This window comes from Fukomys damarensis, unplaced genomic scaffold, assembly GCF_012274545.1.
Source record: "Fukomys damarensis isolate Sample0158 unplaced genomic scaffold, DMR_v1.0_HiC HiC_scaffold_18, whole genome shotgun sequence".
Taxonomy (NCBI): Eukaryota; Metazoa; Chordata; class Mammalia; order Rodentia; family Bathyergidae; genus Fukomys; species Fukomys damarensis.
The window spans coordinates 25845236-25867594 of NW_022900930.1; the positions used below are offsets into that span (position 1 = coordinate 25845236).

General features: G+C 32.1%; 1 long non-coding RNA gene across 1 annotated transcript in view; it reads right to left on the minus strand.

Annotated features, from left to right (window-relative positions):
* Window positions 1-22359, minus strand: part of LOC117286783 — a 431639-nt gene that overhangs the window by 284074 nt on the left and 125206 nt on the right. The window lies entirely within an intron of this gene.

The following is a 22359-nucleotide window of genomic DNA, read 5'->3' on the forward strand; positions in this document are numbered from 1 at the left end:
TCCAGATAAATTACCGTAGGGGAAAGGAAAGAAGGGAATGAAAATAACATGAGAGAATGAAAAAATGGAAACAAAGTCTTTGTAAATAGAAAGGGGTGGAGGAGTTGAAGGGAGGGCAGAGGAATAGGGAAAAAAGAATCAAGATATATTATGTAAAGGCACAAATCTCCAATGATGATTGTCATTATATTGTATACCTAAAATGTTCAATAAAATAAATTTGAAAAAATAGTATTTTAATATTATGACTAATGCCACTTAAGTGTTTAGCATCCTGCAGAAATTTTTATTGCTTTTTGCTTTACTTATTGAGAAATGAATGAAACATTGGACTTTAATAACAAATAGGATGCTTGTCTATAGTGACCACTTATAAATATCTGCATACATAAATTATATATGTGTATATATATATATATATATATTTCATTTTTAAGTTACACAAAGGAAGAAGTGAAATTGTTTCTAGTTAGTACAAACAAGCTACAGTAAAATCTTCAGTATTTTATCTCATGAATGATCTTATGAATGTACTTATACTTTTGTTGGATATAATTTTAACAACATAATAAGCCTAGGCCATTTGTATAAATATTTATTACCTTAAGTAGGCTCTTTATTCAGGATTGAAATATCCATAAGTATTACTGAATAAATGTGACTCATCTTTACCCTTAATCAAATATTGTTTGTTTTAGGGGACCTGTTCTAAACAGAAGTATCTCTCCTATGTAGTTAGATTAATCAGGATGTTATTTTGTATTGCCTAAAGCAGTGTGTTTAGTAATTGGATAATTTGTCTTCCCCATCACAATAACAGTGGATGGAATCAGTACACTTGCAATGAAGAAGTTTGTTTCTGTCTGAGCTCAGGGAAAATTTGACTACTTCTATCAGATTAACATCCATTTGAAAAGAAATTATTCCTGTAATCATCAACAGAACCAAAATCCTGCTAGGCCTTCCTGGTGGGGATAATATGGGAGGAAAGGGCAGTGTGTATGGGAGGACTACAGAGACATCCTTGGTGTAGGTGTAAGAGAGAAAAACCTCTCAGATGTCTTGCCTTTTCCTCACGCCCAGGGGGATGTGAGGAGAATCATTCTGCTCACAAACTGGGAAACAGAACTAAATCATTACAGTGGCATTGGCACATGGCTTATTGCTGCAGAATGGTCCTGTGAAATGAAGATTACAGATTAATGTACCATACAAGGCTATAGTGAGTTGAAGGAAAAATACTAAGACCGTTCCCTACTATTTGCAGGAACCTGTACATCTGCATTTAACAGTTCAGTTAGTGTGGCATTCTGCCCTTGTGGTGAGTGGCCATAATTACTAGCTGCTGTTTCATGAGAAAGACTATTTTCCGTCCATGTTTCCAAATGAGTGATCCCTCTCTCTCTATAAACAGATAGAGATATAGATATAACAGGTATACACACACATTTGGTCAGATATAACACCATTTAATTTCATTTTATTAATCATCAACAATATATTTGTACAGTCCTCTTCACTATTTGCATATTCAAAACAAGAAATTCAGAATTCCCATATTTAGAAGTGTCAGTGGCACAACGACTCAGATGATGTGCTCTTGTTTTTAAAATTCTAATGCTTTTCTTCACAGGTGCAGGCTTTTTTTTTCTATCTCAATATTCCCATTTTGCTACCTGCTGAATTACTTCAGTGAAAAAAGCACCTTCGCTCCATATTTTTTATTCCAGTTTCACAAGCTTCTATTCACATTGCGGAAATAAAGAAACAGAAACACAGCAAAATATATCAGTCATCTACAGTTGTACGAGATGTGTCGTTCTGTATGACACTCCAATCAGAAGTGTTCCCACCAATTTATAATTTGGGATGATCAATGTAGTCTCTCTCTATCACTAATACTTATTGCCTTCTGCACTGATAACTGTTACCAATTAGAAATAAAATGGTTACTTTTATGTTGTAGTCATCTCAGGATTTTCTGTTATACAGGACCCTTCAAATTCTGCGGTCTTGCCTTCACAAAGAGATGACAAATACTCATTTTAGACTGATCATTTTAGACATTTTCTTTTTCAAACTTCCAATTTCATATTCATGACTATTTAACTTACTTAAAAATAAAATGTTAACATGATTAAAAAAGACTTAACATGGTTTCATGAACAGCTTTTGCAATGTCTTACCCATGTCTGCACCAGAACTTCTTTGAAGTATATTTACAGACCCTATTATTGCAAATACCATTTGCTGTGGATTTCTATGAACTAAAAATTATTCCTTACTATAAAAGAAAGATACCATTGGGTTTTTGAGTAATAGATCTTCTTTTATTTTGTATGCATAAAATTGTCTTTTTAGTTTTCCCTGAAATCTGATAATTTCCTCTTGTATTATTATGACTTTAAAGAACAAAGTAGGTTCCATAGTCCTTTCATGCAGATAATAATTGAAATTTCTAATGTTAACTGGCATACATAATATGTATTTTTTTTTCTTTCTGACTTGGTGGCTAAACTCACTATTGACCAAATCTTTACCAAAAAGATTTCCTTTCTTGGTTATAGTGGAAGGACTCATTTGTGATTACTGTTCAGCTTTCACAACAAGAGTTATAGAGTTTCAAGCCTCACCCTATAAATTCTTGGCCAGTATCTTTATTTTTGTTCATTTTTGCATGTGATTATCATAATGTCAGGTCTTGAATCATCTTTGCAACCCTTTCTTTTTCAGTGACATATGAGATGCACAGCTCTGGGCATCAGAACATAGTGAAGTAAGCACTGCTGGCTGAATGCACTGCCTAATATCAAGAATCTTACAGGAAATAGCTAATGATGGTCCATTATATAGCATTCTGTTAGATACCTCCCAGGTATTATCTTTCATCTTTATATTTCTTCCAGTTGGCCTTAATCCCATTTTATAGCTGCAGAATCTAATAAGTAGGGATGTTTTATAACTACCTAATTTTGTATAGTAAATGAGAGCTTGAGATGGACTTGGCCTCCTTTTATAGTTGGCTACAATTCAAGAGACCTTTCAAATCCTAAAATGCAGAATTATATGAATAAGCTAAATCCAGAAAAATAAAAAAGCAAAACCACACACAACAGTCATACCAAAAGCAACACCATAAAAGAAATAAAAGCCAAATATTTATGGGGACACAAATCAGAAGGAGTTCATTTCTGACTGAAAGGATGCAGGAGCACATCTTGGAAAACAGATTTAAAGAAGCACCTTAGAAAATTAATGTAGTTATTACAGAAGATGGTGGGTAGTTCAAGAGCAAAGTAAATTACCATGTAAAACAAGGAAGAAAATGGTACTGAGAGTATGAGTATGCCTCTAAAAGCATAGTCATAATCCATAAATATGAATTTATCTTTAAAACTTACATAAGCAAAAAAAAAATTCCCTAGTGTAAATATATTGGTACATACATTAAATTAAATGAAAATATTTCTTTTGGGGCCACAGTATTTTCCCTTCAGAGATATAGCTATTAATTGAAAAACACCCTTTTATTGTCTGCTGATTTCCTTCATAGGTCTTATATATTCCTATATCTTGTATGAGTTTTTAGTCTGTTGTATGCAAGTCACATAATTTGAAATAGAAAAATGAAAAAAATTCAAATTATTAATGTAGTGTCCACAAAAATATCTTCACAGCAAATTTTTCACTTCATTCTCAAAATTATTGTGAGAGAGATGCTTTGTAATACTAATTTTATAGTCTGACAGAAAGTGACAACAAAGTCTGGAAGTACTTGTATTGAAACCTGAACCCAAGTCCATCTGACTATCTTTACTGCCCCCATCCCCTGTTAAATGTAAGAAACAATTTTAAGAAGCAGCAAGAAATTAGTAGTAACCTATTAGAATATTAAAAGAATGACAGAGGAAAAAAAAAAGGGAATTGTTAAAAGTTTCAAGAAGTAAAATGTAAGTCTGAGGAGTTAGCTATAGTAAGTGCATTTTGAGAATTTGGCAACAAAAGATAGGGATGTCTGAGAAATCAGGAGAATTCATGGAAGGTGTTTATATCCTTTAAAGTCAAGAAATATTTCAGTATATTTTACAGGCAGAAGCAAAGAAAAAGTAGTGACAGAGCAAAGATGCGAACAAAGAGGGCGGTGGTGAATGCATTCCTGTATTTTACAATAGGTGGTATTGCTCTAAAAATATACTTTACGGGGCATTTACAACATTCATTGCCTTCTATTACAAGAACTATGGTTGCAGGGATTTTTTTTTGTAAAACTAGAAATACTCCACTTGTGAAATTACCAGCAATAAATAGAGTTAAGCACAGTCTGATAAATATGAGAGTACTATAATTTTTGGAACCACAAAGATCTACTGAAAATATAATTCCACGTCAGAAATATCATGAACAGATAACTAGAAGCATCCTCCTTTTTTTAGAATTGAACTCACTTTTTTGTCCTATTTTAAGACTATCAGTAAATTTTAGGTAGGTGTAGTGACACATATATCTTTGGAATTTTTTAGTTCTCCTTGCAAATTCTGAATAGAATTAGCATTAAACAAGTGCTTTATTGTAGGAACAGTGCTTTGGACAATTGGGTCTAATAAGACTCATCAAGTGAAAGAGCTTGAAAAAAAATCTGCAAAATAACATAGGATCTTCTTCTCTAAAAAATAATCTGGCCTAATATTAAAGTAAATGCACCCTTAACCAGTCTATTACAGCTGGTGCTTTGGCAGACAAGGCCGTGGGTGGGAAGCAATGCATAGGACGGAGAAACCATGTATACTTAACATAATATAGGAAACAAGTGATATAGTGGAGCTGACACAAATTTCTTTAAAGGAATGACAATGTGAAGATATCAGTTACTCATTTCACATCTTGAGATGAGGCACTCTTAGTAGCCAGGTTTCAGAGGCATGACATGGTCTCCACACAGAAACTTTGCCTCAGTTTCTTTGCCTATCTTGGCCACAAGGTTCCTGGCACAGATACTTTACAGGTAATTAATTGGGCAACTGGTTGGCTCTTAACACTTCAGTTGAGTATTTTGAGAGGAACAGCGAGACATGGAGAACAATAGAAGGCAAAAGATATTTAAGTGCAGCTCTTTGACTCTGGTCTGACCAAAGAGGAGGAGAAAGAAAGAGACAGAAGGGTGCAAACCCTGTGCACTGACTAGATCCACAGGGACAAAGAGAGCAAGGCTGACCCCAGAAGCGTCTCCTCTGATTTCCAAGAGGCTTTTAAATAGCTCTTTTCCTGTTTCAGCCAATATCATTGTGTATGCCAGATGCTTTCTTAAAGTTAAATCCCTTCTACTTGAGTTTGTTTTGAGGATTTTGGTTTTTTTTTTTTTTGCTTCTTAAAACAAATGACTGTGGAATACAATAGATATAAGATTTGCATATTAGCTAACAATTAGTAAAATAGATTTCAGAAAAAATATGAAGCACGACTCTTTATATAGTAAAGTAAATACAGTAAAGCGTATATTTCATTTCTGAAAAAGAAAGTAGATACAGTCAAAGGTGATGCATGAGAATAAGAATGTTACAGGTAAAATAAATCAAACAAAGAAGCTTAAATATCACATGGTTTCTCTTATATGAGAAATTTAAAATATAAAGGAAAAATAATAGGTAATAGGAAACAGGTAAATAGATCTTTTGCAAGAGGGGAGAGGATCAAGGAGTGGAGGGTAAGGAGGGAGAGGCGGACAAGAGGATAAAAAATAACTAAAATATGTTAGGTACATGTACCAATTCTGCACAAGAAAGGTAGTCATTATGTACTGTATGTACTAATAAAAAGAATGCAATACAGGAACACGATTTAAAAAACAGAGGTGGAAGAGGGGTCATAAATTTAAAAAAAAGAATTCATAGACTGAAGAGTTGCTAACAGTTCACCCCGCCTGGATTATACAAGCACAAGTTGCTCACCATTGTATATTTTCTCTAAATTAAAATAAAGCCAGATGCTTTACTTCGCACTCTTTCCCCTTAGAATTACCTTTTCAATAAGCCAATTCACAAATTTAAATAATCTTCTTATTTTAAAGTCCTCCGGGTGAAGAAAGGAATGATTTAATATTATTGCATTGTTAGCTAACAATTGTGTGGATTTCATTCTGTCTCCATGAGAATGTTAGTTTCTCACTGATAACATAATCCTTTTGGATTATTTAATATCCTCATCAGGCATACTCTACAAAAGACATTCAACCCTATTAGATGAATATCCCCAGGGAAGAAATATTATCCATGTATCTTGAATCCTTTAAATGTATGTAGTCAAACATCGTGAAAGTTTGTGGCTTGTCTCTGATGTAAGACCTTAAATTTTTTTGTTGTTATGAAATTCTCTCGGTTCAAAAACAAAATGTAGTTTGTAAATAAGAGGCTTCTACCTAGATATGTTTTGATGTGCTTCTAGATTTATTTGTCTACCACCTCAGCCTGTGACAGGCTTAGTCACAGTATCAATTTCTGTAAATGACAGTAAAGTGTAAGAAAATAAATTGGTGTGATATACAGTTAATTTCTAGCCTACATGCATTTGTAAATTACCTGTGTTCAGTCTCAGTCCATCTTTCCATGAAAACAATGTAGTTATCTACTGCATGCATAAGAATCAAAGTAGGCAACTTGATTCAACATTTATCAAGCAGCTCTTAAGGAATGCAGTCTACTATCAGATATAGCATCACCGTCACTTTGAATAGCGTCCCTGATTGGAGAAGTTGATACCTGATGCTAAGACTGAGAACTGGAGTTCAGAATGAAACTTCCTGAGTTAATTCCAGTGCATAAGTAAGGCCTTTACACAGCGCTTCATGTCTAAGTGCAAACAGGCTCTGGTTCATTCCTGATTCTCCCATTCACTGAGGTTGGGCAAATTCAGTCACTTTAAGTTAGTTTTCTTGTCTTTTGCAACAGTAAAGTAATACTCTGCTTATAGGATTTGTATGCAGATTGGCAGAAAAATTACAATATGGACATGTAGTAGCTAGTCAATAAGAGACACCAAGTGAGAAGAAAGTCTTAAAAATGAATGAGTGTTGAAAGTGTCAGCCAACAAAGGATTTAAATGATATTTGAAAGTGACGTCTAGGAAATGTTGCAGAAATCACATTCTGCTCTGTAATATTGGTGACAGTCTTAAATCAAGCATTATTCACTTTGTTTCAAGATATAACAAAGTCAGTAATTCAGTGTCTTTTAACATAAAGAGGAATTTAAATTAAGAAATTAAGCTCTTGCAAAACAGAAAGTACATTGGTAGTATTCATTGATTTGAATTATTTATTGCAAGATTAACTCTACAGAGTCTTTCTCAAAACATATTTTATAGAAATTGATTTGGATTAATTTGAAAAGAATTGCCAAACAGACAGGTTTGGAAATCACTAGGTTAAAAAATGTTAAATAATTTTAATGCTGCAAGCCTTCTGAATATCTTCAATTTAGGAGTGAAAGATATTGTTCACTGAGCATATATGACTTAAAGGTTATATTTTCTTGAAGCCACTCACAGACTTTCAGTGAGCAACCCATAGTTTTTGCCATTTCTTTCTTTCCTATTATTCCCTACTGAGCCTCCAAAGAACTCAAATTGGGAGATGTTAGTCTATCCATATAAAACATTAATGGTTGCCCAGGAATCACAGCAAATATATGGCTAACAATTCTAATCAAATAAGTATTTGTCCAAAATTTTTCCTCAAACCAGCACAGTTTATTTTATAGGTCATATAGTTGTTGTGGTTTTATAATTAGTGATGCATTTTTATTTTAATACTGCAGTTATGTTTTTAATCATCCTTGATTATCAGTGCCTCAGTTTTCATTAGCTTGGCTTATGCCCAACAATCTATGCCTTCTAAATTATATGTGTTTTTCTCCTTTTCTCGGTAAATCACAGATGCATACAAAATATTCCACAACTCAGCAGAAAAAACACAATCAAAATACTTGCTCATGACTTAAGCAAACAAGACTGATATTACAATTTCTAATAAAATTTAATGAGTATTAAGTATTTGCAGTATTGTCATCAAATAATAACTATCGCACAGGATTTTTCTCTGTAATCTATACTTGAAATTCTTTGAATTCTTCAACTATATTATCAGTTCATTCAGTCTAAACAAACCTAATCCTTGCAAAACCTGAAGTATAGATGCAATGTCATTCACTACTGCTCTGAGCATTAGATTTTGGTTTAGTTCTCTTGTTGTCTAGCATATTTATCATTTTCCCCTGGGAAGATGAAGTGTGTTTTCTTGATCATGATCCCTCATAATAAGTGATAACCAATCAATGAAAGCAGCACATTTCTTGGATGTCAGTTTCCACATTTAAGAATATTTATGTTTTGAGCAAAGGGTACATATGTCAAATTTTCTTTCAGCCTTCAGTGGATGTGCACGCAAACACTGGATTCTCCCAGTATCTCTATGCTATACAAGGAAAAACTGAATTTCTCTTATAATTTAAATCAGGTACTGAACTAAATAGAAAATTTAGGAAATGTAATATTTATTAAGGTAATTCATACCTTATTGATAAAATATTCTATTTATATGCAAGCATATAATATAAATAGGTGTGCCGCTGTAATTATAAATGAATTTATAGCATGACAATGATTTTATTATAAATATATTCAGAACATTCAATCTTTTAGGTCTTGTTTTCATATTGTTTAATTTCAGTTTGATATGGACATTGAATATATCCAATATCTGAATGTAGGAAGACGATGTTTCCACATACAATTATTAGGTTCTTACAATATTGTTAGTTTTGTTGGCTTTATTATTCACCTTATTTTGCCAACATAGCATGTAGACAGGGCCGTAATTTGACACATCACTAAGAACTCTTTTTTAAATATTAGCTTGAAATTTGCCATTAAAAACTAAAGGGCCAGGGTTGGTGGTGCGCACCTATAATTCCAGAACTGGGGAGGTGGCAGAAGGAGGACAGAAAGTTCAAGGTCAGCTTTAACACCATAGTGAGACCATGTCTCATTAAAAAACAAAAACAAAAACACACATATAAAAACAACGATCAACAAAAAACGCAAATCGTCCTTAGTATTACTTGGGACATCTCAATTTTTCCTCTCCTTAAACAATTACATATCAAAAAAATGTGAGATAATGAAAAGATGGAAATAAAGTGTTTGTAGATGGGGAGGGGAGGAGGGGGTGAAGGAAGGGCAGGGGTAAGGGGAAAAAATGAGAACCAAGAACTGTCATTTAGAGAGGTACAAGATCCTAACAATGAATGTAACTGTACTGTATCCCTAAAATGTACCAATAAACTCAATTAAAGCTGAAAAAAAAATAATGTCTGGGAAAATAAAATATTTTTCATTGTCTAAGTTTAGGAATAATAATTATGACCGCCAGGGTCAAGAAAAATATATTATTGGGCTATGGCAAAGATCATTCATTATATTCCAGAGATGTAGATAACAAAGAAACTCAATATTTTATAGTAATTTAAATATGTTTCTATTAGTCAATAGCAACACAATGAGGATGTGTAGACAATTTATAATTTTTATTTATCTTGTGCATAAAATTTTAATTCATTATCAATTAATTTAAGTTCATTTTATTAATTGCAATTTAATTTATTATTTTTGTTGCAAACATTTTAATTTATAAACAATATTTCAGAAAACTATGCATTTAAGAAAATCCCAAGGCCTGAGTACATATGTGCTGCTCTATCATTTTTTAGTGTTTCCAGTAACTGAACAAGGTTTTATTTTTACTCTGGTTACAGTAATGTATTGATTGTCTGAACAAAGATTACTTACATGTAAAAATTATATATAAAGTATTATCTGTAGAATTTTTATTGAATTTTTAAATTATTTAATCTATCTGTGTCATTTTTTCTCAAGTAGAGGCAATTAAAGTAATTATGTTCTCAGGCTATTGTGGTAGTAATACTCAATACATGATAGCTATTGCTAAGAGAATCACTTATGGAAAATTTTTTTGAATAGTATGTTGTATTGATCATATATCTTTGAAAATAATTAAGGTAATTTAATAATGCAAAATCATTGTTCTAGTAGAAATTATCAGTTCTAGAAAAACACATTAAGTTTAATTCCATTAAACTACTCTAAAAATACATTACTCAGTGTGAATGAATATTAGTTAATATATTTCATTAAGTCAATAAGAGAAAAAATTGTTCTTTCTAAAACACAATTTACTCCATATAATTTAAATTTAGTAATTCATTAAATCATAAAATAAATATGGCTATTGTGACAGGTGCTCATTAGCTAAATTTTTATTTTTTCCCACAATTGGTGTTTAACTTGTGGTTTAACATTTCTTTGATAATGTATACTAATGTATTTGTTTGATATTGAGAAATCTTTCAAAGAATTATGATCTAGGAATCTTTTCCATTTAGATGTCATACTGTCAGGTAACAAATACTATGTGTAAGTTTATCTTCCCACATTGGTTTATACCAATAGATATATTTTTTGTTAAATCTAGATATACATTTACACAATGCTAACGAGTGATATAAATCACATTCACATAAGAATTGTATGGAACATCTCTTAGTGATTTCTGTAATTTTGATGAGTGAATATATACAAATTGAACTATAAAAAATAATCAAAGATATCTACTTGCAAGTACATATTCACCTTGATGGAAAGGAATGGAATATATTTATAGGATCCTAAGGAACAATCTGGTTTAAATTATACAAAATTAAAGGCATGAATTAATAGGAAAATTTAACAAACATTAGCAATTTATGCCTAGGTATTACCTTTCACTGAGTTGGAAATAATAGTAACTATGTTCCATTAAAAAAAAAAAGTTTTTCTCTTTTTGATTTTTCAAAAAGATGGATGGGGTTTGTCAACATCCCATCTATGCAAATAAAATCAAGGTACATTCTTCAATACTGAGTTCAAACTTGCAAATTTTCCTCCAGCTAATTTAATACTTATGGAAGATTAAAACATTTATTTATTTTTGATGAAAGACATTAAGATGAAAACTTTTAAAAAATAACTAAGAATTTACATTATAAGTCACATTTAATAGAATAATGTCTCAATAGATACTACTACTTTATATAACTTGTTGGTTACACTTTGATCTTAATTTATTTCCTAGACTAATAGAAAGAAATGCATAATTAAATAAATGGTGATAGATACTTGCAAAATTTAGTAACTATATGCATCTACATGCATTTTTTACACATAAATATTGACAAACACCAACATTTACTTCACACATATATTAAATACACAGATATTTATTACATATAGGTGTATTTATTATACTTTCTGATTAAACATTCTGGATTCTTTTCCAATACATTATTTACTTTTCCTACATTTACTATCACATCCAAGAAAACGTTCCTCAGGCTCTATGAAATCGTGATAGACCACCGTGCCAGGTGAGGACCATATTTGTGAAGTACTCCCTAGGTTAAATGATTCCCAGTGCCACCATTTTCCTTTATTTGGCTGGGCTCCGTTGAGTTTCATCCCTGGCCTCCACCCATGAACCACTGCAAACCTCTCATGGGCACTCAGGACTACTGTATGCAGATTCTTCCGTTTACAATTAACAACTTATTTCGGAAACATAACTGACTGCACATAAGCTTAACTCAATGACTTTTTCTTTTTCTTTTTTATTGATGTAGCAATACCCTATTGTGTTTTTTCCCAATTATCTTTATCCACTACCTTGTCACATTTCACTTTCTAAGCTAAATCTTCAGTCAAATTCAGGATGTCTTCATCTTTTTAAAACACTTACACTTTACAATCCCCCATTAACCCCCCACCACACATTTAAGCACCTAAGCCAAAATTTGTGCCTCATACAGTGGACCCTTGAGTGAAGACCAGCCTGATATATGAACAACTAGGGTTACGAATGGAATTTTAATTTTTTTTACAGATGAAATATTTTCTTTTTTTTCAGTTTTAATTGAGTTTATTGGTACATTTTAGGGATACAGTACAGTTACATTCATTGTTGGGATCTTGTACCTCTACATGACAAGTCTTGGTTCTCATTTTTTCCCCTTTACCCCTGCCCTCCCTTCACCCCCTCCTCCCCTCCCCATCTACATGGAATTTTAATTTTAATTTAGAACCAAAGTCTTGAATTATGACCAGCATGCCATATGCCTGTGCTTCTACATGGTCTCAGATACTGATTTAACCTTTAAAGAGTTCTGGAAGGAACACTATTACATCCTTTCCTATGTGGTGTTAAGAAATACTGAGCTAGTGTTTATCTAAAGACATTGAAGTCTGCATGTATACAGAAGAGAGATTTTAAAGGTTGTATAGAGGAGCCTGAGCCTTCAATTGACCAATTTGTGTTACAACCAGCCCCAGGGAAGGAAATGAGTTAATAAGTCAAGTCTACTGTATTCTCTCTCTCTCTCTCAGTAATTTTTCCCAAATCATCTTATTCCTTATTTATTTATTTATTGTCATTGAGTTTATTGGTACTTTTTAGGTACACAGTACAGTTACATTCATCATTGGGATCTTGCACCTTTACAAGACAAGTCTTGGTTCTCATTTTTTCCCCCTGTATCCTGCCCTCCCTTCACCCCCTCCTCCCTTCCCTATTTGAAAAAACTTTGTTTCAATTTTTTCATTTTCTCATAATTTTTCTCTTCCCTTATTTCCTTTCCCTTACCCTTCCCATGTCCCCTACACCTTTAGCCCTTTTCTTCCTATTTATTCCCTTATTTGAAATCATTCCACGATGTCACAAACCTTTAAGTTAAAATCTACACAGTTTATCTTACTAAAATGTTGTCCCCTTGTCTCACGTCTCTCTCCATACCTTTGACCCTATGTGATTGTCACATATTATTCTCTCTCACGTTCACGCACTTATATCTGCTCTTGCCTTTCCTGTGACCCACTTTCTCTTCACTTCTACCTTCCTATTGATCTACACCAGAAAGTCTTTGCTCACCTTCCTTGTAACATTCACCGCACAAACCTGCATATGTGTTTACATAGTATCCACCATCATAAACGTATAACATGGTATTGCAATCATCTACTTAATTTCACTATTTCTTGATTTTACACTTGGAGAAGAATCTACATACTATTTTGTTCCCAGCATTTAGGAGAGTGATTAATAAAAAGATTCAATGAAGGTTCATACTCAAAGACACAGTGGGTGTTTACAAAAGACTTCTTTCATTTTTCATCTCGCAAGCATATGCTATAGTTGGAAAACCTTCCTGGAAGAGGCCAGGGTATCTTTTGAATAGCTCAAGTTGGTATTTAGTGAAATATTTCCTTTAAAATACTATTTTTCAAACAGTGGCATGCATATGAAGGTAAGAGTTTTTTTTAATATTGAAGTATCTTTTCCATAGAATAAGAGATTTTGTATAGACTAAGATTCATTATGGTGATAAGTGATGTTTTCCATATTCTTTCACAGTTAATTTTCAAACTATGAGTGAGTGTGCCCTTTATTTCCTTTTTCTTCTCTTAATTTGCTTTCTCACTATCTTGGCAGCTACCTTTACTTGCTTTATATACTTCCTTTCCTGGATATCAATTTAGAGGTGATTTTGTCCATTTAGAGGATATTAAAGAAGATTTTCTCTATTATGGAAAAATGTCTTGTGATATCAGCGAATACATATATAGCGTACAAAGTCAATGTATAACTAATATAGCCAGATCTATTAAGTATATAGTATTATTCTAATATTTTTTTGCAAACAGAATAGAAGAGCTTAATATAGAAAGATGATGTATTTAATGTTTTAAAAATTTTAAAAACTACAGAATACAAATAATTATATTCCTTAACTATTACTTAAATACTAGTAGTACTTAACACTGAATTTTTAGCTTTTGAACTTTTGCTTTTTGGCTACATAATTTAAAATGCATGCCACATTTGTGAAATGAAGGTATAGGGATTGCAGATGTAAGCCTGGATAACACAACTTAGAAAAATCTTGATTCAAGAAAAGGAAGTGGTGGTGGGTGTAACCGCAGTACAGCACATGCCAAATATGCTCAAGGTCCTGATTTCAAATACTATTATGGAAAAAATTATTTTCATGCTGTCTTATATAAAACTTTATAGCATTTTCCTTGTGAAGCTAATCTCTTGTAGTTGTATCTGGAGTTCCTAAAATATTTTGACTTTTATTTTAAACAATTTTGTTCTAATTTGTGTTACAATATTAAATATTTTACTAATAACTATTATGTGTAATGTAGTTTCTTACAGTACAAATATTAACCGAAAGTATTAATAGTTTGTGGGACAATGCTCTGTCCTATTGCAGAACGAAGTCTCCTTGGTTCCCGTTCATCACTCATGGGCTCTCTAACCATATTCATAGATAAGACTGGACCCTGACGTTATGACTGGTCTGACATAGGAATAACTGGGGTTGGTTAGGTTAATGGAAGATTCATTTGTCTCTTATTATCTATAGCATGAACCCAGGTAAACATCCAGATCACAGCTGTATGGACTTAAAACTAACCTGGGTTACAACTAGCCCTCAGGAACCATTTGAGTTTGTAAGTCAAAGGTCCACTGGGTATACCCATATGTATATATTCAACTGGATATATTTATACATATATTCAATCTATATATATTAATTAAACAACTAGATAGTTACAGTGCTTAAAATTTAAAATTGATCTGTTTCTAATAAAAATAATACTCATTTAAAATAGGCAAGAAGCTAATTTGGTTTGGGGGATTTATTTATTTGTTTATTTGTTTGTTTTTGTAGACAGGGTCTCACTTTGTAGTTCAGGCTGACCTTGAACTCACTATGTATTCCAGACTGTCCTTGAACTTGCAACAGTCCTCCTGCCTCAGCCTCCCCAGTGCTGAGATTACAGATGTGCACCACCATGCTGACAAGAACCAAATCTTAATGAAAAAGGAAGTATAAGATTGCAAAATGGAAAGGTGAATATCCAACATTAGGAAGAAAACTGTTCTCCATGGACTTCAGGGCCTGACTTAAAGGCTTAGTTGCTGACAAAAGAATAAATGAAAAAGAGAGGATGAAAGCTTTAATAAAAATGTTCCACTTTTCATCATTGACATATTTGGATAAATTTTCTTTTTACTGAGGATAATTTTATATTTATTGAAATCTTACTTATTCAAAGCATCTTTTCTGAACACTTAAACTTTCTTTGTAGAATTAGGCTCATATAGAAAAGTCAGTTTGCATAAAAACTAAGTTACAAAGATATGAATGATATGAAAATAACACTTTAGCGAGTATGAGTTTTATTTTCTCTTCAGCATCCATAATGAATTTGGAAAAGTTTATGTTACATGCACTTTAGTAGAAAACAAACACCAATACATTACTAGATGTACTTGTTTGAAATATTTATGTTGTTTAAAATAGTTTTGCAACTCACAACTTTTTGAATGTTTTTAAGCATGATTAAAAAATCTCTAACAAACAGAAGTGAAAAATGTTAATTTGTAAAATAAACAGTGTGTCTCATACAATACAAAGTCCTGAAAGAGCTTAATAAATATGAGATTAGAGACACTTATAGCTACATGGATGAACATTAAGGTGACATGCTTAGGTGAAATAAATAGGACACACGTGTGTAAATATGGAATGTGCCTATTACTATTTCTTTGGTGTGAGAAACTGAAAGTGTAAATAATGATCAAAATGTATAATAGATGATGTGACATAGGAAGAAAAGATGCAAAGGAGAAAGGGAAGTGGGAATGGTAGGGAAAAGGAAGGGAATGGAATTAATATGAGAAAATGGAAAAAAATGGAAACAAGGTCTTTGTAAATAGAGAGTGGTTGAAGTGAGGGCAGGGGAATGGGGAAAAATAAGAAACAAGATGTATTATGTTAAGGAACTAGTCTCCAATGATGAATGTCAGTATAATGGATACCTAAAATGTACCAATAAAATAAATTCAAATAAATAAATAAATATTAGGATGTAAATATTAATTCTTCTGTTGTTGTTTAACCTAGGTTTGAAAAAATATCAAACAGAAAACGAAAAGAACTTCATTTGAAGACTAACAATGAGATTTGAGCAATGCCATTTATAAACGTAAAGAACACATATGAATAAAAAGTACTGTATTTAAATGACATTGCAACACTTTCATAAATAAAGATTAAGGTAATTCTGAGAATATACTTTGTAGAAGAGAAAACTGCTGAAATGAACCTTTTTTTAAAGCATTAACACTTTCAACCTTTACTATAGATAAATAGCAGCATAACTGAAGGAAATATTGAAAATAGTATTATTTGAAGGATGATCAAATCATCAACCTTATACTGATAATGGTACTCATGTTGTTTTATGGTTGCACTTAATTTAGTAACATAAGCATTGCACAGATAGCATCATTTCCATTTTCTGAAAATTAGACTGAAATATGGAAAGTAAACAATTATCCCATTGAAAGAACAATTCACACAAGTCGTCATTGAGCGCCTTATTTTCTAGGTACCCTTTTAAGAGTGTGGGTACTGACAATGAATAATACAGACTCCTTCATTGCTTATTCAGAATTTACATTTAAAAATGTGCCTATTACTATCTTGTGGCATATTGAAACAATATCAGATTTAATATCTAAATGTCCTAATTATTGTATGTGGTCTTAAAACTCTTAAAATTAAATTAAATACATCAATTGTTCAATACTATTAGTAGAAAATTGCATTTATTATATCTAAAACATTTAATATAACACTATTGGTTTATTAGAGATACTTATCACTAGCTCATTTAATATATTTACAGTGAACAAAAAGTATACACCACAGTGATTGTTATAATTTACGCAGATTTTTAAATTGTTTTTTACCAGTGTGAATCGGTTTATGTGTAGCAATGTAATAATGATCTGTGTAACTCTTTTGACCCTCACAGGAGTCCACTGATAATTCTGGTGCATACTGAGGTCAGAATGTTACACATGCAAACCACTGAACAAATAGTTACTTAGCACCTATTACATACCAAGGCCTATGGTAGGCATTTGGACTATAACAGTAAAAGATAGCATAGTTTATTGCTTGAGCCTTTATCCATAATTAATATGTCAGTATTTTCCCTTTGTATAATAAAGTACTTAATTAGGTTACCGCATTCTTCTCCAAGGTAAAGTTGTGAGTATGGATTTCCTTGATGCAAGAACGTATTGAAATGAGAGGAGTTAACATCAGTAACTGTGAGACCTGACGCTATAGGTGTGTCTATGTATCATAGAAAAAAGCATGTCACCATTTGAATGAATTTCATTTAATTAAAATATTAATTTTGATGGCTTCTTTTCTGAACTTAGAGTCCTTTGAATTGTTAAATTCAAACAGGAATTTATAGTGTATTTTCAGTCTTTCCAATTGTGTATAATAACTTTTATATTTAAAAACACATTCAGTGTGAATCAACATATTATTTAGTCTGACAATTTTCCTTGCATTACGTTTCTAATCAGTAGGATATATTATGATATGTAATTTCTAATCATGAAGTACATGGCTCATTATTTATTTCTAAGCATATTGGCTGTTAAGGAGAACTTTTTTCTTAATGTTTTTCAAACAAAGGAAAAATGAGTACATAGAGTAACATCTTGAAGTCTTTAGAGTCTCTAAAGGTCAGTTTACAGGAAAGGTATTTGGTCTTTACTAATGAGTGCTCATTTTTATAGTTATTGACAATTACTTTTTCTGATGAAATATTGGTGGAATAAGGTCCAAGATTTAGTACTTCAGTATAGTGCAAGCCAAACTATAAAATTTCATAAATTAATGTGTTTTAAGAAATCAGTTTTAATATTACATATCTTACCTGATTCTAAGCACCTCTTTCTCCACAAATTAACTTCTCTGAATCTGCAGTATCAGATAGCTCAAATTTCTAGGAAAACCTATAATTTACTGGAAGAGATTTAAGTTGTAGTATATTAACATTAGGAAATGCCTTAGGATTTTTGTTGATTAATATTTTAGCAGACCCTGGTAACCACCTCAACTACTGAGACTTGGTTCCCAGTCTGAGTCCAATTTTGACATCCACAATTTTATTCTGGTAGTCTGACCATTTGCTTTGGATTAGTAGCCGTTCTTAACATACGTTACTGCTCTAGCAAGTCTTGGAGTCCTGTTCTGGAACTCAAGCTTGGGACTGGCACAATTCTGCTGCCATCTCTTTAAGGTGTTTAAGAGAATTACTCCCTCCTTCAGTAGTTCAGTGGGATTTGGAATCAGACACACCTGAAATAGATTTTTGACTTAGTTCCTTCCTAAATGTGGCATTACAACTATAATTATTAAATTATATGAGCTTCACTTTGCTGAAAAATAAAGCAATGTCAAAGACTGCTACTATAATTAGTATCAATTATAACAACATTTGAATTTATAATATTCTAGGACTTTTTCAACATTTTATATCCATTGATAATTGTATTCTCATCACAACATTTTCAGATAAATACTCTTTAGGAATTTTGCAATCAACAAATGAGATAAGGGCTGGGGATTTAGCTCAGCAGTTCGGTGGCCTGCCTTGCAAGCGCAAGGACCCGAATGCAATCCCCGGTACCAAAAAAAAAAAAAAAAAAAAAAAAAAAAAAAAAAAGATAACTTATGTAACATGTCTGGAATATAAAAAGCAGTCAATGATTTAATAACTTTTATTGCCTCTTACTAATACAACAGAACTATATTTGATAAGTATATCGGTGTAAGAATGAGACACTATGATATGAAACAACATGAATGGAACTCGTTATCATTATATTAAGTGAAATGAACCAGACACAAAAAAACAAGAAATGTATGATCTCACTTATATGTAGAATATAAGAGTTAACAGAAGCTTGGGAGAATAAAGGGGAGGAAAAATATGAGGAAAGGTTGAAAAATGGGCACTAAGTTTCAGTTAGAGAGTAGTAAGAGGGTTTGGGGGACCATTGTAAACTCTACAGTATATCTCACAAAGATAACAGAAAACATTTTTAATGTTTTTTCCATAAAGCAGCAAAAAATGAGGACATATATGTGTTTATCTATATTACACACTTTATAAAAATAACCCTGTTAATAAGTACACATCTTATTTTTAGGTATTAAGAAAATGTAATTTAAATTAAAGAATGTCATATGTCATATCGTATATATATTGGGCTTTGAATATTCAACAAATAAATGAAAGATTGATGAAAAAAGCTAAGTATCTTTCCCCCTTCTCATATAATCCATTTTTCTACAGTTTTTCTTAAAATATATATATATATATTTTTTTATTAACCACAATGACAAGAGCACAAAAGCAGCAACAAAAAATGACTTTCTTTGTGATTGCTATCAGCTTTAACTACAATTCTCCCTTCTTTCCTTTCACCTTGAAAATAAAGTTCTACAGAACAGAATCTGTTTCATCTCTACTTCTGTTATGTCCTTTCACAAGTTAACACAAGCCACAAGTCATACTATTTCCTCAAAAGTCTACTAGAATTTACTTTTCCCAAGCCAAGGCTACACTGTAAAAGAAGGGACCTTTTCATCTTATTTTCCCTAATAACGTCTCTGCCACTTTTTAACCTGGGCTTCTATCGCTCCATTCTGTCTTGGTCTTGTCTGGCCACGTTTTGCATTGGTTTTACTATCTTCTATAACTCCTTTATAAAGTTGTTCATCACTTCTTTCTTTTCTTGCACTTTCTGAGATCATCCCTGCCCATCTTTTCTAAAATCCCTTATTAATTCCTATCTTTCTTATAAAACTTTTCAAAGTAATAAAATAAATGCTTCATAACTCCTTTGTCTGATTATTAAAGACCACCATCTACTTGTCATAACCAAATTATTCACCATTCTCCAAAAACATTTGTGACTTTTGTGACCTCTGATTTCCTTCTACAACTCGTTGCACATTCCCATTGCAGAGATATCGGTGATTCACTCCCTACTCATTGTAATGATTTTACTCCTCGGTTCATTTTACTAGGAAACTAAAAGGCTAAAATTTCGTTCTTCTAGAAATTCCTCAACAATGGTGTTCATACGATACAGTTCTGAATCATGAGAAAAAGGGGAAATGTGATGGATATATAAGTGAAAATTTAGCTTTACTCTCGAGTAATGTCTTTTCCTTTCCCTTTCCTTTTACAGCTTTGTAAATTATATTTCAATGGCTGGAGTATATTTTTGGCAGTACGAAGAAGATAAGGGAACTGTAGTGCTAGTCTCCTTAAACTGGTAAACCAAAACCAGGCATTAGGCTATATAGATATATATTTTTTTGAGAAAAATAAGCCTCCACAGTTTAGCTGAATTTTACCACATGTAGATAAATCAATCACTACCATCACCCTTTTTATATCCATCTTGAATTCTGATCATTGCCCTCCAGCCTAATATAACACTATCCTGTTACATTTTCTGTTCTTAGTGTAAGAAAAGATGGGCTGACCTTGTCATCAGGGACCAGAATTACAGCTGAGGGTTTGCACTTAGGTTACAGCAGGTAAATGTCCCTTTTGACATTTTTTTTTTTTTTTTTTTTTTTTTTGCTTATTTCATGTTTGTAGAGAGACCTAAAAGATGAAATATTAATTAATGAAAGAGAAAATGGACCACCATGTAACAATTAAAAGGAACATTTCTAGCCAAATCTTTGAGTGACAGATATAGACATATTGTCCTTAGTAAGTGTGTCACTTACTTACAAGATGGGTAAGTGTGCAGCATTGCAGATGTGAAAAGGACACAGTGATACAGTTTTCTAATAATTCATTTATACTAAATTTTTTAAATTAATTGAATTATTTTATGTCTGGAACTATTCAAGGTACATATATAATTTAAATCTCTGTGCACTAGGAACTAGTATTTTATCACTAGGAAAAATAAAAATAACAATTTATAACTTTTTCAAGTACACACTTATATAGTGCTCACTCATAACATTAAGCTGTCACTCACTTCATGTGACAAGATACATTAAATAAAAATGAAAAACAGGGCACCTTCGGTATCCATGGCTTTTGTATGCATGGATTCAACCAATTTTGTAATGAAAGTTTAAAAAAAAATTTCTCCACTGAACATGTACACACTTCTTCTTCTTGTCATTATTCCCTAAACCATGCAGTGTAATTAATACTGACAAAAGTTCATATAGTTTTAGATATTTTACGTGGTTAAGGAATGATGCACATAGATGAGAGGATTGTGTAGTTTGTATGCAAATACTAAGCCATGTCATGTAAGGGATTGAAGTTGTGCATTTTGGTAGCCCTGCGGGAGAGAAGTATATGATGAAACCACTGCGATTCTTCCAGTGTTTTCTGCTTCTTCACTTTACATTGTCATCATCTCATAGGTATCATATATCTTACCTCCTTTATTTGACAATTATCTTCATAAAAACCAGTGACTTCAAATTCGTCTATCTTGAGCACCTCAGGGCTTTGCACATAAAACTTAACAGATGCTTACTGAGTAAATAAACTGATATGTTAAAAAAACCCTCGACATCCTAAAAAATTGTAAATTTTGAAATAATGACTATGATTTATTTCTTTAAGTTTTTATTAAAATACATTCTCAAATGATGTGTACAAAATAATTTAAGTACTCGCGTAATCATAACAGACATATTTTCAATTCTGTACACAAGACGATAATTTTTTGCAGTAATGGAAATAGAACCCAAGGATGCTCTACTATTAAAGTACATCCTGAGGAGGTTTTAATTTTTATTTTGAGATAAGTTTTCAAGAAAGTGACCAGATAGGAATCCAACTCTAGGTCTTTCTGCTTCAGCCTCACAAAGGCTGAGATTACAGATGTGCCATCATTCCTGGATTGACATATCTTTACTATTAGTTCTGGTCACATTTGAACTTTAGAATTATAATTTTCATCATTTGGATCCCCAGATTATTTCTGTCCTTAGAGTTCTATGGAAATTCAGGTAAAACCTGATTTTCTGATTGAGAGCCAGTTAAATACTACGAGTTTGCCTTGTGAATTCTTTGAAATACATTTTGAATCAAATACACATTAAAACATAGATTGCCTCCAGTTCATCCTATAATAACTATGTAAGAGTTTTCTCCATTCTCTCTTTAAACTCATAGTCTATTTTGCTACAATAGATAGTTTTAGTCATTGAGTTAATTTTTAAACTTCTCATCAAACCAATATTCTATGTATTCCAGCATGAATCAGTAACTACTTGATTCAATTATGGTTCTGATTGATAAGAAAGACATAGGGATTTGTCA